Below are 13,933 nucleotides of genomic sequence, written 5' to 3'. Positions count from 1 at the left end.
TTACTACTATTACTATTATTAATATCATTACTACTACTATTATTACTATTATTGTTATTATTAGTATTGGTATTAGTATTACTACTACTACTATTATTATTATTACTACTACTAATTATTATTATTGTTGTTGTTGTTATTGTTGTTGTTGTTGTTGTTTATAATTTATAATTTATATAGTTAACCTTCCCTGTGGTTCGACCCCGGTCTTGTCAGGTTATTTATTACTTCGACACTCCTGCACTAGGGAGAAGACATTAAGTTTTTGGTCGTGTCAATTAGGTTCTTGATGCTTTTCACAATACCATTGTAAATCCCGAGAAAAAAAAAATCAAGGCTGGATTAAATTAAAGGAAATAAACTAAACTAAAAACAAGTGGGGGCAAAACGAATACACTTAAAGAAAATGGGGCCTAAATGAAAATAAGAATAATTATAGAGCATAAGTACTCCTTTTCTCACCAAAAATAGATCTGTAGATAACATAAAGAAACAAAAGAGGGGGTTTTATATTCATTTTTACAAATCAAGAGAGAAACACCAAAATTTCAAAAACCCATCCAAGATTAAGGGTTATAAGTAGAATAAACACTGGTGGGAAAGGGATTAACAAGAAAAATTAAACAAGAAGAGAATAGGGGAGGGTTGGTTGTCATTAGAAAGAAAAGCAGGGATCGAAACCTTGATTCATACTAGGTAAGGTATTCTAAACTTGCTCTAATGAGTCATTTCAAGTCAATCGATTATGAATTGATGCCTGAATGTTAATTTATAGATTTGAGTTCTTAGACTTGAATTGAGGAAAAAGTATGAGTTGCTAAATTAAAGAACTTCATGTGTTATATGTAAATGGAAAGGTTGATGAATTTGTACGGTTTAGTCTCTTGACTTTTAGAGAGATTTTGGGCAAGAGGATGAAGGAATTAGGATCAGGTTCCTCATAGAAATTCTAGTTTTGGATGTTAGCTAACTAATGAAATTGCTCTTGCTCAATTTGGAGTTATAGAACTCTAACTATGGGTCACCAACCGAGACTGGGTCATGACAGACCTTATAGGGTAGTAGGTCTAGTTCATTGATGAGAAATTTTGACTGTCTTAGAGGCAGAACTAGGTTCTCCTTCCTTTAGAGAACTTGTAGCCTCATGTCTTAGCTTTCCAACAAGACTAATCTTGCTTGAATCGGAGTTCTATAACTCTAGATATAGTTAAAAATATGAGGAGAGGTCGAAGAGTAATAGTTGGACAGTAATAGTTAAAAAACGAGACAATAACAGTTAAAAAATGAGACAGTAACAGTTGGACAATAACAGTTCAAAAATGAGACAATAACAGTTCAATATCTAAACATTAACAGTTCAAAAATGAGACAGTAATAGTTCAATATCTAAACATTAATAGTTCAAAAATGAGACAGTAATAGTTCAATGTCTAGATAGTAACAGTTTGGGATTTAAGTAGAAAAAATTCATATATATATAAAGGAATGATAACTGTGGTTGGACAAAAAATGACAATATTAATGGGTGAAATGAGAAAAATGTAAAATTTTAAGAAATGACTGAAAGAAAGACTTATTGGTTGTTGATATGGTTATAATAAAACATATTCTTGAGTGAGGAAAATTTATGAGATAAACCTGTGAATTTCATGAGGGACCACAAGCGTGGTGCAACAGCAGCATCAGGAGAGCACGAGTAGAGCTTATATTGCAAGTAGGTGAATCGCACCTATACTTCCTAGTTAATTCCATGATTTATTTATATTACTAATGTGAAATGTGAATTACTGAATGTATGTGTATTCAAGGTGAAAGCTTGTTGTGTGAATTGTCAAATGATGAAATTATCATTGACAAAATAAATATGAGAAGTGCGATTTGAGGCGTAAACTAGCATACATTTAGTGCATGTTAGGATTCCGGGTAAAGGGATCGCCACGATTGGATTAGCATACATTTAGTGTATGTCAGGATCCTGGGTAAACGGATCGCCACGATTGGATTAGCATAGCATACATTTAGTGTATGTCAGGATCCCGGGTAAAAGGATCGCCACGATTGGATTAGCATACATTTAGTGTATGTTAGGATCCCGGGTAAAAGGATCGCCACGATTGGATTAGCATACATTTAGTGTATGTCAGGATCCCGGGTAAAAGGATCGCCACGATTGGATTAGCATACATTTAGTGTATGTCAGGATCCCGGGTAAGGGGATCACCATGTATTAGCTAGCATACATTTAGTGTATGTCAGGATCCCGGGTAAGGGGATCACCATGTATTAGCTAGCATATATTTAGTAATGTCGGGATCCCGGGTAAGGGGATCACCTTGCATCGACTCTTATGGGGTGATGATGATGATACTAGTGAAATTGGTATCGGTAATCTGATAAGCAAAAAAATAAATAATCATGTTTGATTTCTTAAAGTCTGGAATGAAGGTTGAAAGTGGTAGAAGGAACAATTATTAATAGTTGGATCATGAAGAGATTCCAATAAAAACTAGAAGGGAAAAACGAATGAACTATGAATGCATTTTACCTTGTTGAAATTGTTAGATATTCATGTTGTTATATTTATTGTAATATTCACCTTTCAATAATATGTATTTTGTTTTAGGATCATCACATGCACGACAGGAGTAGATTCTAGCTTATGTTCCCTTCTTCATAGGTTCTAGAGAGTATATCCTTGTATTTTCTAAACATGAAAAATATTTGTATAACTTAATTTATATAATTAATGTTTAAACTTGATTGAATGAATTTAACCCTGTAGCTCATATAACCATATTTCATGTCTATGTATTTATATTTATTTATTTTTTTATCCATCCATAATGATATTTTGTTATCATTATGAATATAAGTGCGGAATTGAAACCCAAGATGATTGGGTCGGGAATTAAGTTATGAGATGCGGACTATTAGAAGTGTAAGTAGATTCCATGTCAATAACTTGGGACCTTCCGGTACAGGGGGGACTTCGTCGAAATTCCGGTAGATTTTAATACAAAGACCATGAATATATATATACAAAAAAGAAAAAAAAATTACTCTGTTTTTTTATCGATTAACACGAGATTGTCGTTTTATCCCGAAATAGGGGATGTTACAACCATTATGAGAATTTATCAATACATTTCATTCATTAGTAAGGCACAACCCATATAGGGTAAAGTAAATCAAAATCCCATAAAACATGACAATACACATTCTTGCAACGGTGTTTAGGGTTTATCATAATAGAATTCATCTCTTAGTATAGTGCAATACTCATGAGATTTCACAATTCAACATTCTCATAAAATAGAATATCACATACATCCATTCACCACATCATGTTTACAAGATCGTACTTTTGCATTTGTATTCCATTATAATTTTTGATATAAGTCTTTACAAAAGTGTCAAATGGAAAATATTCAACTAGTTTGTTTGTTCTTATCAAACACATAACACCTAGAACATAATATTACATAAAACCTTTCAAAGTATGTGAGCCTGTGGGATGGCTTTCCTACTGATTAGTACTTAAAAGTGCATTTTTATCAAGGTTTTATATCATTATTTTACACTTGAAGTATAAATAACTTCTTAACTTTATGTTTTATAATAACAAGTCTGATACTATAAGATACCTTAATATATGGTAAATGTTCATCTTAAATGCAGGCCTATCACATAAATTAAAGGATTGTTTGATGAATTCAACTACTGAAATTGTGAAGATAAAGATAGGGTGAAGCTTAGAAAAGTGATGCTGGTTTAGTCCAAACTAGAACACTGTTCGGTAATTAGGTCATATCTGGAGCTGTAGATCTCGGATTTAGGTCTGCTTTATATGGATGGAAATCTAAGACATAGGCCTAAAACTTTCATGGGATTCCAAGTTTAAAAAAGTTGTTTTCAAGTCCAAATCTTAGCAACAATGGAGAAGTCAGAATCTATCTTGCAGCCCAGACACTGTTCAGTGTTCAACCTATATCTCAAGTTCTAGAAGTCCAAATGACCTCAAATTTTTTTTCCTGGAAAGCTAAGAGAATTTCCTAGAACTTTCATGGGTACAGGTGGTTCCATTTCTGATGTTAGCAATGACGTTTTATTCAGACAACAAGATAAGGATTTTCACCAAGTCAAGATGTGGCCACCTACTCAACAATTATTCATCAAATCAATAGTTCCAAATTTTTGCCTATAAAAGGAGGCATTTGCTATGCATTTAGGCATCTTGATGTTCAGATCAAGATCATGCTCTTTCTCTCTTTCTTTGTATTTTGTAATGTTTAAGTTTTATTTGATGTTATATTGATCTCTTGTTTATGCTTTTCATTTCCTTTCCTTTATTTATATAATTATGTTCTTATCTTGTTTTATTTATGTTTTTTCTTTCATTATGTTTAGCTAAATCTATTATGTCAATGTGAAAAGGTTACATTAATGGTGTAAGAACAAGTATAGTATAAACTCAACATGGACTTTAATGCTTGATACTGACATGTTTTATATTTATTATCTTGCTCACTTTTAATAAACCTTCTTTTTATGTGCTCAATATATGAAAACATAGATGATGGGGCTTTTGTTGGAAGAAAACAATATTATGTTCAAATGTTTAAGGTGAACTTCGTTGGGTTGAGATTATTATTATTATTACTTTTTTTTTTCTCTTTTTCTCTTTTTTTTTTTCTTCTTTTTTTTTTTTATTTATTTATTTATATACACATACAACTTAAAACATAATGTATCTTTAACCCATGTAACGAGTTTTAGGCTAATGACTCCCAGACCAGTTGGTCTTAGGGCATTAGGTGTTGAGACACCCCTACGAGCTTAACAACTCGGGTTGCAGATACTGATACATAGATAGAGCAATGTTTGATTCCCTTAAGCTTTTCTCCTTAACCCATGTAACAAGCTTTGGGCCAATAACTCCCAAGTCAGTTGACTTTAGGGTATTAGGTGTTAAAACACCCCTTCGGGCTTAATTGCTTAGGTTAGGGAGGCTACGAAACCAAACTTATCTACATTTTTATTATCATCAATATTATCATCATTTTTTTTTCATTTTTTTTTTGCAAATTATATACTAACCCTTACCCTTAGTTGTTACCTTCAACAAAAGAACATAAATAATGTAATAATCCAATGTGCAACCCACAGTCATATGTTAAAGTGTGTGTGTGAAAATGAAGGTTTAATAATACTTGTTAAATGAGTATATGAGCAGAATCAAGTGATAACAATGTGAGAGTTTGTAAACCTGAATATTTCAAGAAGTATTCTAATAGGCCTTGTTATGAATATTGCAAATAACCATTATAAAATTTTTACTAAGATGCGTCTCAAGAATAATTCCTCTTTACTCTGCCATCCTAGTAATAACAGTTTTGCCAAATGGTTTTTTTAAAAACAAAAACAGTTAGTTGGTTAGTTTTTTTTTTTTTTTTTTTAAACTACTACCCTCTCCCCCCAACCAAAACGAGACATTGTCCTCAATGTCCTAAGGTAGAAAGATAGAGTATAGAAAACATCACCTGAAACAACGAACAATGACAAACCTGAAACACACTTAAACAAATATAAGAAGTAACAAAACAAAATAATATGTTATTAATAACACAAAAGACACAAGGTTTCACAGATGAAGGCTCAAATCTAATCTAAGCTTTTTACGGCTTTCCTTAGCTGACCAATCTAGGCGACTCATGCAAGGATCAATGACAGGGATGAAAGATTGTAGTTGGTCAATCAATTGTTCAGCAGTAGCAGCAGAGATTATGATTTGTCGTGCCGAAGATGCTAGAAATTCCTGTTCCACAGCTTGATCAAGGAAAGATAGCAACTTATCATAAAAACCATTAACATTTAACAAACATATAGGTTTATGGTGAATGTGCAGTTGGGTCCAAGATGAAATATGAAAGATCTCTTCCAATGTGCCCAGACCACCTGGTAAGGCAATGAAGGCATCAGCATGGTTAAACATGGTATTCAGTCGGCCAGACATTGTTGGGACCTGTAGTTCCTCTCCAATTGTTTTTCCAATGATGTCTCCATTTGCTAAAGCTTTGGGGACAACCCCCAAAACTTGACTGCCTCCTAAAAATGCAGCCATTGAAACACCTCCCATTAACCCAAGGCTGCCTCCCCCATATACTAAATGAATCTTTCTCGCAGCTAGTACCTGACCAAGATGATTTGCTGATTCTAAAAACTCTTTTTCTTTCCCAGGACTGGATCCACCGAAAACACAAATATTTTTTATGTGATGACTTGAGGAACCTGCCATTTCTACACACTTCTATATTTGATGAATGTATGGGATGAGTAGAAATGAAGGGAAGGAAGAGAAGAATTTATAGATGAAAAAGTAAAAATGCAATCATACCACCTATATGTAGGCCAGCTGTAGTCTCACACTCTCTCTCTTTATTTATTTATTTATTTTGACAAAGCATGTATGTACAGGTAGTTGTGATTGTGGCTCACATCTTCCCTTGGTTTTACGTCCAAGAACGGCTTAAACGCCCTCTATGGGTCGGGGATAGGCTTCCCATCCAGTTTTCTTAAAAACTGGCAAACAGGGTCTTTTTTAGTCAGATTCCCAAGACTAAGTCGATCATGTTTTTTATGGAATTGTGGCCATAAATCATGAATTACACGATGCACATCTCCACTAGGATGCGTCTCAAGGGTCAATAAAAGATTATCTAAAGACCCCTTACTCAGGCCATCCTTAATAAATTGTATTTTATCTTCACGGTTTACAGATACCATTCCTAAAGAACGACATGTCGCATTACAAGTCCATCTGGCACATCTGTGACAGACTTTCAGTCGTTTTGCACGACGTTTCTTTGCAAAAGTGCTTTTACCTGTTCCAGGCATGTGTGAAATGAAAGAATTGGAGGACTCACCTGATAATCGGACCTTTGCTTCAATCAGCCAACGAATCTCTTCAGGAATTCCATGGTTCATTAACAACCTCAATCTTTCACACCTAGCACGGTAAATTTTTGTAATCGCATTCTGAGGCAGAGCGGGAAAATACTTTTTTCAATTTTTTCAAGAGTGGTGTCCATCTTCAAATGAGAAATTGGATGGGAGATTCAAAGAAAGAAGAAAGAGCATAGAATTGCACAATTATATACACAGATATCAATTATCATGGGAAACTGAAAGAACCGACTTAAGAGTCACGGAGTACCGTTATCTGACATTTGACCGAGGTGAGAGAAACTAGCAAAACAAAAGATACACCAAAACAATGTGAGAAAAAGAATCAATCTTTATATACAAGATCACTTAATTCAGTAGAGTCATTTTCAACTGAAAAATTATCAAAATAAACTTTCAACTGATGCCCATTTACCTTGAAAACATTGCCATTCTTTGGATTCTCGATATCACAGGCCCTATATGGATACACATGTTTCACAATAAAAGGACCGCTCCATCTTGATCTTAGTTTTCCAGGAAATAAATGGAGTCGAGAATTATAAAGCAAGACTTTTTGACCAACATTGAATGCTTTTCTCAGTATTTTCTTGTCATGAAACTCTTTGATTCTTGCTTTATGAATTCTTGAATTGTCATATGCATCATTTCTAATTTCCTCAAGCTCATTTATTTGCAATTTTCGCAGCTGACTGGCATCATCAATGTTTGAATTGAAAGCTTTAATAGCCCAATAAGCTTTATGTTCAATTTCCACAGGCAAGTGACAAGGTTTTCCATAGACTAGTCTATAAGGTGACATACCTAATGATGTTTTATATGCAGTTCGATAAGCCCAAAGTGCATCATTAAGTCTTAAAGACCAGTCTTTCCGATTAGGGTTCACCGTTTTCTCCAAGATCTGTTTGATCTCCCTATTAGCAAGCTCTACTTGTCCACTTGTCTGAGGGTGATAAGGGGTGGCAACTTTATGTGTGATTCCATATTTCTTCATTAAAGACTCAAATGGCTTGTTGCAAAAGTGTGTTCCACCGTCACTTATCATGGCTCGAGGGATTCCAAATCGACTTAAAATGTTTTCTTTCAAAAAATTTATCACTATTTTGTGATCATTGGTTCGACTTGGAATTGCCTCTATCCATTTTTAAACATAATCTACTGCGACCAATATGTATAAGAAACCAAATGATGGAGGAAATGGACCCATGAAATCTATACCCCAACAGTCAAAGATCTCAATGACAAGAATAGGATTTAAAGGCATCATGTGACGTTTTGAAATAGATCCCAACTTTTGACAATTTTCACAAATCTTACAGAATGCATGTGAGTCTTTGAACATGGTGGACCAATAAAATCCACTTTGTAAGATTTTTGCAGTTGTCTTTCTTGATGAGAAATGACCCCCACATGCCTCAGAATGACAAAATTTAATGACACTACTTACCTCATTGTCAGGAATGCATCTTCGAAATATTTGATCAGGACAATATTTGAATAAATAAGGGTCATCCCAAAAAAAGTTCTTCACTTCGTTCAAGAACTTTCTTTTGTCTTGGGTACTCCAATGAGCTGGCAATTGTCCTGAAACAAGAAAATTAACAATATTAGCAAACCAAGGCATCGTAGAAACGGAAAATAAAGATTCATCGGGAAAGTAGTCATCGATTGGTGTGATGTCAGATTTCGAATCTGTTGTCAATCTTGACAAATGATCTGCAACAACATTTTTGGTGCCTTTCTTGTCTTTGATTGTGATATCAAATTCTTGAAGTAACAAAATCCACCGCACCAATCTAGCCTTAGAATCTTTCTTAGAAAAAAGATATTTCAATGCTGCATGATCACTAAAAACAACAACAGGTGAGCCAACAAGATAAGATCTGAATTTATCACAAGCAAATACTACTGCAAGTAATTCTTTTTCAGTGGTGGTGTAATTCATTTGAGCACTATTTAAAGTTTTACTTGCATAGTAAATCACATAAGGTTTCTTATCTTTTCTTTGTCCCAAGACAGCACCCACGGCATAATCACTAGCGTCACACATTATTTCAAAAGGTAATGACCAATCAGGAGGTTGAATGACAGGAGCAGAAGTAAGCAAGTTTTTAAGTTTAACAAAGGCTTTTTCACAATGTTCAGTCCATTCAAAAATATTATCCTTTGTTAGAAGGTTACTCAAGGGCTTAGATATTACACTAAAATCTTTGATGAACCTTCTGTAAAAACTAGCATGTCCTAAGAATGATCTAACATCCTTAACAGATTTTGGTGTTGGTAAGTTGGCAATTAACTCAATTTTAGATTTGTCAACCTCAATTCCTTTTGATGAAACAATGTGACCAAGTACAATGCCGTTTGTTACCATAAAGTGACATTTTTCCCAATTCAATACAAGATTCTTCTCTTCACACCTGCTCAAAACCTTTTCTAAGTTAGTCAAACAATCATCAAATGAATCACCAAAAACAGAAAAATCATCCATAAAAATTTCAAGAAAACATTCAACCATATCACTGAATATGCTAAGCATGCACCTTTGAAACGTGGCTGGTGCATTACATAATCCAAAAGGCATCCTTCGATATGCAAAAGTACCAAATGGACATGTGAAAGTAGTCTTCTCTTGATCTTCCAATGCAATTTCAATTTGATTGTAACCTGAATAGCCATCTAGGAAACAATAAAATTCATGACCTGCAACTCTTTCTAGGATTTGATCCATGAAAGGTAAAGGGAAATGATCTTTTCTAGTCATTGAATTAAGTTTCCTATAGTCAATGCACATGCGCCAACCAGTAATGGTCCTAGTTGGAATTAACTCATTTTTCTCATTTATTATCACAGTGACTCCAGACTTTTTGGGTACAACTTGGGTAGGACTTACCCATTTGCTGTCAGAAATAGGATAAATGATTCCATTATCTAAAAGCTTAATGACTTCATTTTTCACTACTTCTTTCATATTAGGATTAAGCCTTCGTTGCATTTCTCTAGTGGGTTTAGCATTTTCCTCCAAATAAATCCTGTGTGTGCAAATCAAAGGGCTAATTCCTTTTATGTCAGCTATGGTCCATCCTAATGCATTTTTGTGCATTTTCAGAGTCTGTAATAACTTACCTTCTTGATGCGCATTAAGTTTGGAAGAGATTATTACCGGAAAAGTTTCATTTTCTCCCAAAAATGAGTATTTGAGATTAAATGGTAACGGCTTCAATTCAGGTTTTGGTGGTTGAACACTTGAAGGTATGGGCTCAATTGATCGTGGTGGCAATTCTTCAATTTGTGGTCTCCAATTGCATGCCTTTGATTCTTCCTGAAAATTAATCCATTTGCAAATCATCAATTCATCAATCTCAGTTTTCATTGGAAGTGGTTTGAAATTGATCATGAACTAATTTTTCAATAAAGTCCACTTCCTGTAAATCATTATCATCTCCAGGTTGCTTGTAAATGTTGAAAATATTCATCTCCAATGTCATGTTTCCAAATGATAGCTTCATCAGTCCATTCCTACAATTAATCAATGCATTAGAAGTGGCAAGAAATGGACGTCCTAAAATGACAGGAATTGAATTACATGCTTCAACAGGTTGTGTATCCAAGACAACAAAATCCACAAGACAAATGAATTTATCAACTTGTACTAACACATCCTCAACTATTCCTCTAGGCACTTTTACAGATCTATCGGCAAGTAAAAGAGTTACAGAGGTTGGTTTTAACTCACCTAGATTGAGACTTTGAAAGACTGAATATGGAAGTAAATTCACACTAGCTCCAAGATCAAGTAAGGCTCTTTTAATTTTATGTTCTCCAATAAAGCAAGAAATTGTAGGACAACCAGGGTCTTTATATTTCAAAGCATTATTGTTCTGAAGAATGACACTTACTTGTTCGGCTAAAAAGGCTTTCTTTTTCACATTCAGTTTTCTCTTCACAGTGCACAAATCTTTCAAAAATTTAGCATAGGAAGGAACCTGTTTAATAGCATCCAACAAAGGTATATTGATCCTTACCTGTTTGAAAATTTCAAAGATTTCAGAGTTGTGATTGACTTTCCTTTGTTTGGTCATGGCATGAGGAAATGGAAGTGCTGGCGGGGAATCGGCCTTCTCTTTGCAATGTTCAGGTTCAACCCCTTCCTTACCCTCAGAGATAGACTCATCATCTTTCTCACAAGGTTCAAGAATGGGTTTTTCAATAACCTTACCACTACGAAGAGTGATGACTGATTTGACTTTATCCATGTGTTGGCTTCCAGAACTACTTGCATTTGCATTGTATTGCCCCTTTGGATTTTGCTGTGGTTGAGAAGGAAACTTACCTTTCTCTTGGAAACTGAGAGCAGAAGTTAATTTTGCAAGAGCATCTTTAAAATCTGTCATGCTTTGAGCAAGTTGAGTGTTGATTGTCTCCTGCTTTTCAATGAATGCATGCAATGTTTCCTCAAAATTTCTTCTAGGAGGTGGAGCATAAGGAGGTGCATATCCATGAGAATTTTGGAAATTATGGTGTGCTTGAAATGGTGGCTGTGAAGTTTGTGCATTGTTGCTATCACTCTTCCAACTAAAATTTGGGTGATTTCTCCAACCAGGGTTATATGTTTGTGAGTATGGGTTATGGTTTGGCCTTTGGAAACTGTTTAAAGCATGGGCTTGTTCATGGAGGCATTCCTTAAAAGAAGGCAAAGTTGGACAATCATTTGTTGAATGTTCATTGGTTTCACAGATTTGACACACAATGTCTTGAACAGATTTTAATTGACCATTCTTTTTCAATTCTAGTGCCTCGACTTTTCTAGCTAAAGATGCAAACTTGGCTTGGAGATCATGATCTTCCCTAAGGTTGTGCATACCTCCACTAGATGTATGAGGTTGTGTTTTACTTGGTGCCTCATAAGTACCTGTGGTGTCCCAATTTTGAGCATTTTCGGCTAGCAAGTCTAGGTACTCCATTGCTTCATTAGGGTCTTTATCTTTGAAAGTTCCATTGCACATCAATTCAACCATTTGTCTATCTCTAGGTGTTAAAACCTTCATAAAAATGTGAAACCAATCTCCATGTTTCAAAAGCATGATGCGGGCAAGTATTAAGCAAATCTCGATACCTATCCCAACATTGGTAAAATGTTTCTCCTGGTTTTTGAGTGAAAGTGATGATTTGTCTTTTGAAAGAGTTTGTTCTGTGAGACGGAAAAAACTTCTTTAAAAATTGTTATTGGATTTCATCCCAAGCACGAATAGATCCTGGTCTCAAATTTTGTAGCCATGTTTTAGCTTTATCTTTTAATGAAAAAGGAAAAAGCTTTAATCGAATGGTGTTCATGCTACAATTTGAGTCATTATAGGTATTACAGACCTCCTCAAATTCCCTTAAATGCAAGTATGGATTTTCTAGGTCTAAGCCATGAAAAGAAGGTAAAAGTTGAATAATGCCTGGCTTAAAATTAAAATGAGATGCATCAGGAGGGAAAACTATGCATGAGGGTGCACTTGTTCTTGTGGGATTCATGTGGTCTCTAAGTGTTCTCATACGGTTATTCTCATTATTCTCATTATGAAGCAATTGATTATCTTCTTCGGCCATATTTTCTGAAAATGATGAGGATACCCTACAAAGTCGACCACTTAATGTACGTGACCAAACTCGCATGCACGTGTAAAAAGAGAATAAAAGGAAGAAAAGAAAATAGAAGAAAAAGAAACAAAACAAAACAAAGAAAACAAAAGTTAGATAAAATGAAAAGTGAAAAGAGAAAATAAATTAAATATTATAATTTATACAAGAATTTACCTCCCCGGCAACGGCGCCAAAAACTTGACACGACCAAACGATTGATGTCTTCTCCCAAGTGCAGGAGTGTCGAAGTAATAAATAACCCGGCAAGACCGGGGTCGAACCACAGAGAGGTTAATTGTATAAATTATAAATAACAACACAACAATAACAACAATAACAATAATAATAACAATAGTAGTACTAGTAATAGTAATAATAATAATAATACTCAGTACGTAGCGTTGTTATACCTGAGAATGATCTAAAAGATCGGGTCACAGGTTTCCAGCCGATATACTGAGTTTATGAACAGATAATAATAATAATAATAATAATAATAATAAGAACAACAACAACAACAATAATAAAGAAGAGAAGGAAGAAATTAATGAGAACTTTGAGTTGAAAGATTAATGTAAGGATTAAACAACGATAAAAATAAATGTCAAGGTTAGAGGATCCACTAATGGTACTTCAAACAAGTATAGTATAAACTCTTATTACTCAATTGAAAACCACACATAAAAGAGGTTCCAATCAGATTATAAATTGTTAACATGATTACATTAGTTATCTTATTCGAATAAAGCTAATACTTGTAAATGTTGGCAGGCATTCATGATTATAACTTATGTTAACAACAAATCAAGTCCCTTTCATAGCTCAGGTGTCGGTTATACCATACAGTATGGGCTATGAAAGTACCAAGTATTTGTTGTACCAAGTGTTATACAACATAAATCTAGATTAACCATTTAACAAGCAAAGTATTAAAAGTGAACAAGATAACAAATATAAAACATGTTAGTATCCAACGTTAAAGTCCATGTTAAGTTTATATTATACTTATTCTTACACCATTAGTGTACCCTTTTCACCTTGACATAATTAACTTAGCTACACATAATGAAAGAAAGAAACATAAATGAACAAGATAAGAACATAAATGAGAAAGAAGTTAACTAAGTAAAGGAAAGGAAATGAAGTGCATAAACTTGATATTAATGAAAGCAAAACATAAGCAATACAAAGAGAGAAAGCAAGAGCATGATCTTGATCTGCAAACCAAGATGCCTCAATACATGGTAAGTGCCTCCTTTTATAGGCCAAAATTTGGAACTATTGATTTGTTAATTAATTGATGAGTGGGTGGCCACATCTTGACTTGGTGACAATCCTTATCTTC

Source organism: Populus alba, chromosome 15 (genome assembly GCF_005239225.2).
Source record: "Populus alba chromosome 15, ASM523922v2, whole genome shotgun sequence".
NCBI lineage: Eukaryota > Viridiplantae > Streptophyta > Magnoliopsida > Malpighiales > Salicaceae > Populus > Populus alba.
The sequence above is the reverse complement of the archived record's forward strand: the minus strand, read 5'-3'. Positions refer to the sequence as shown.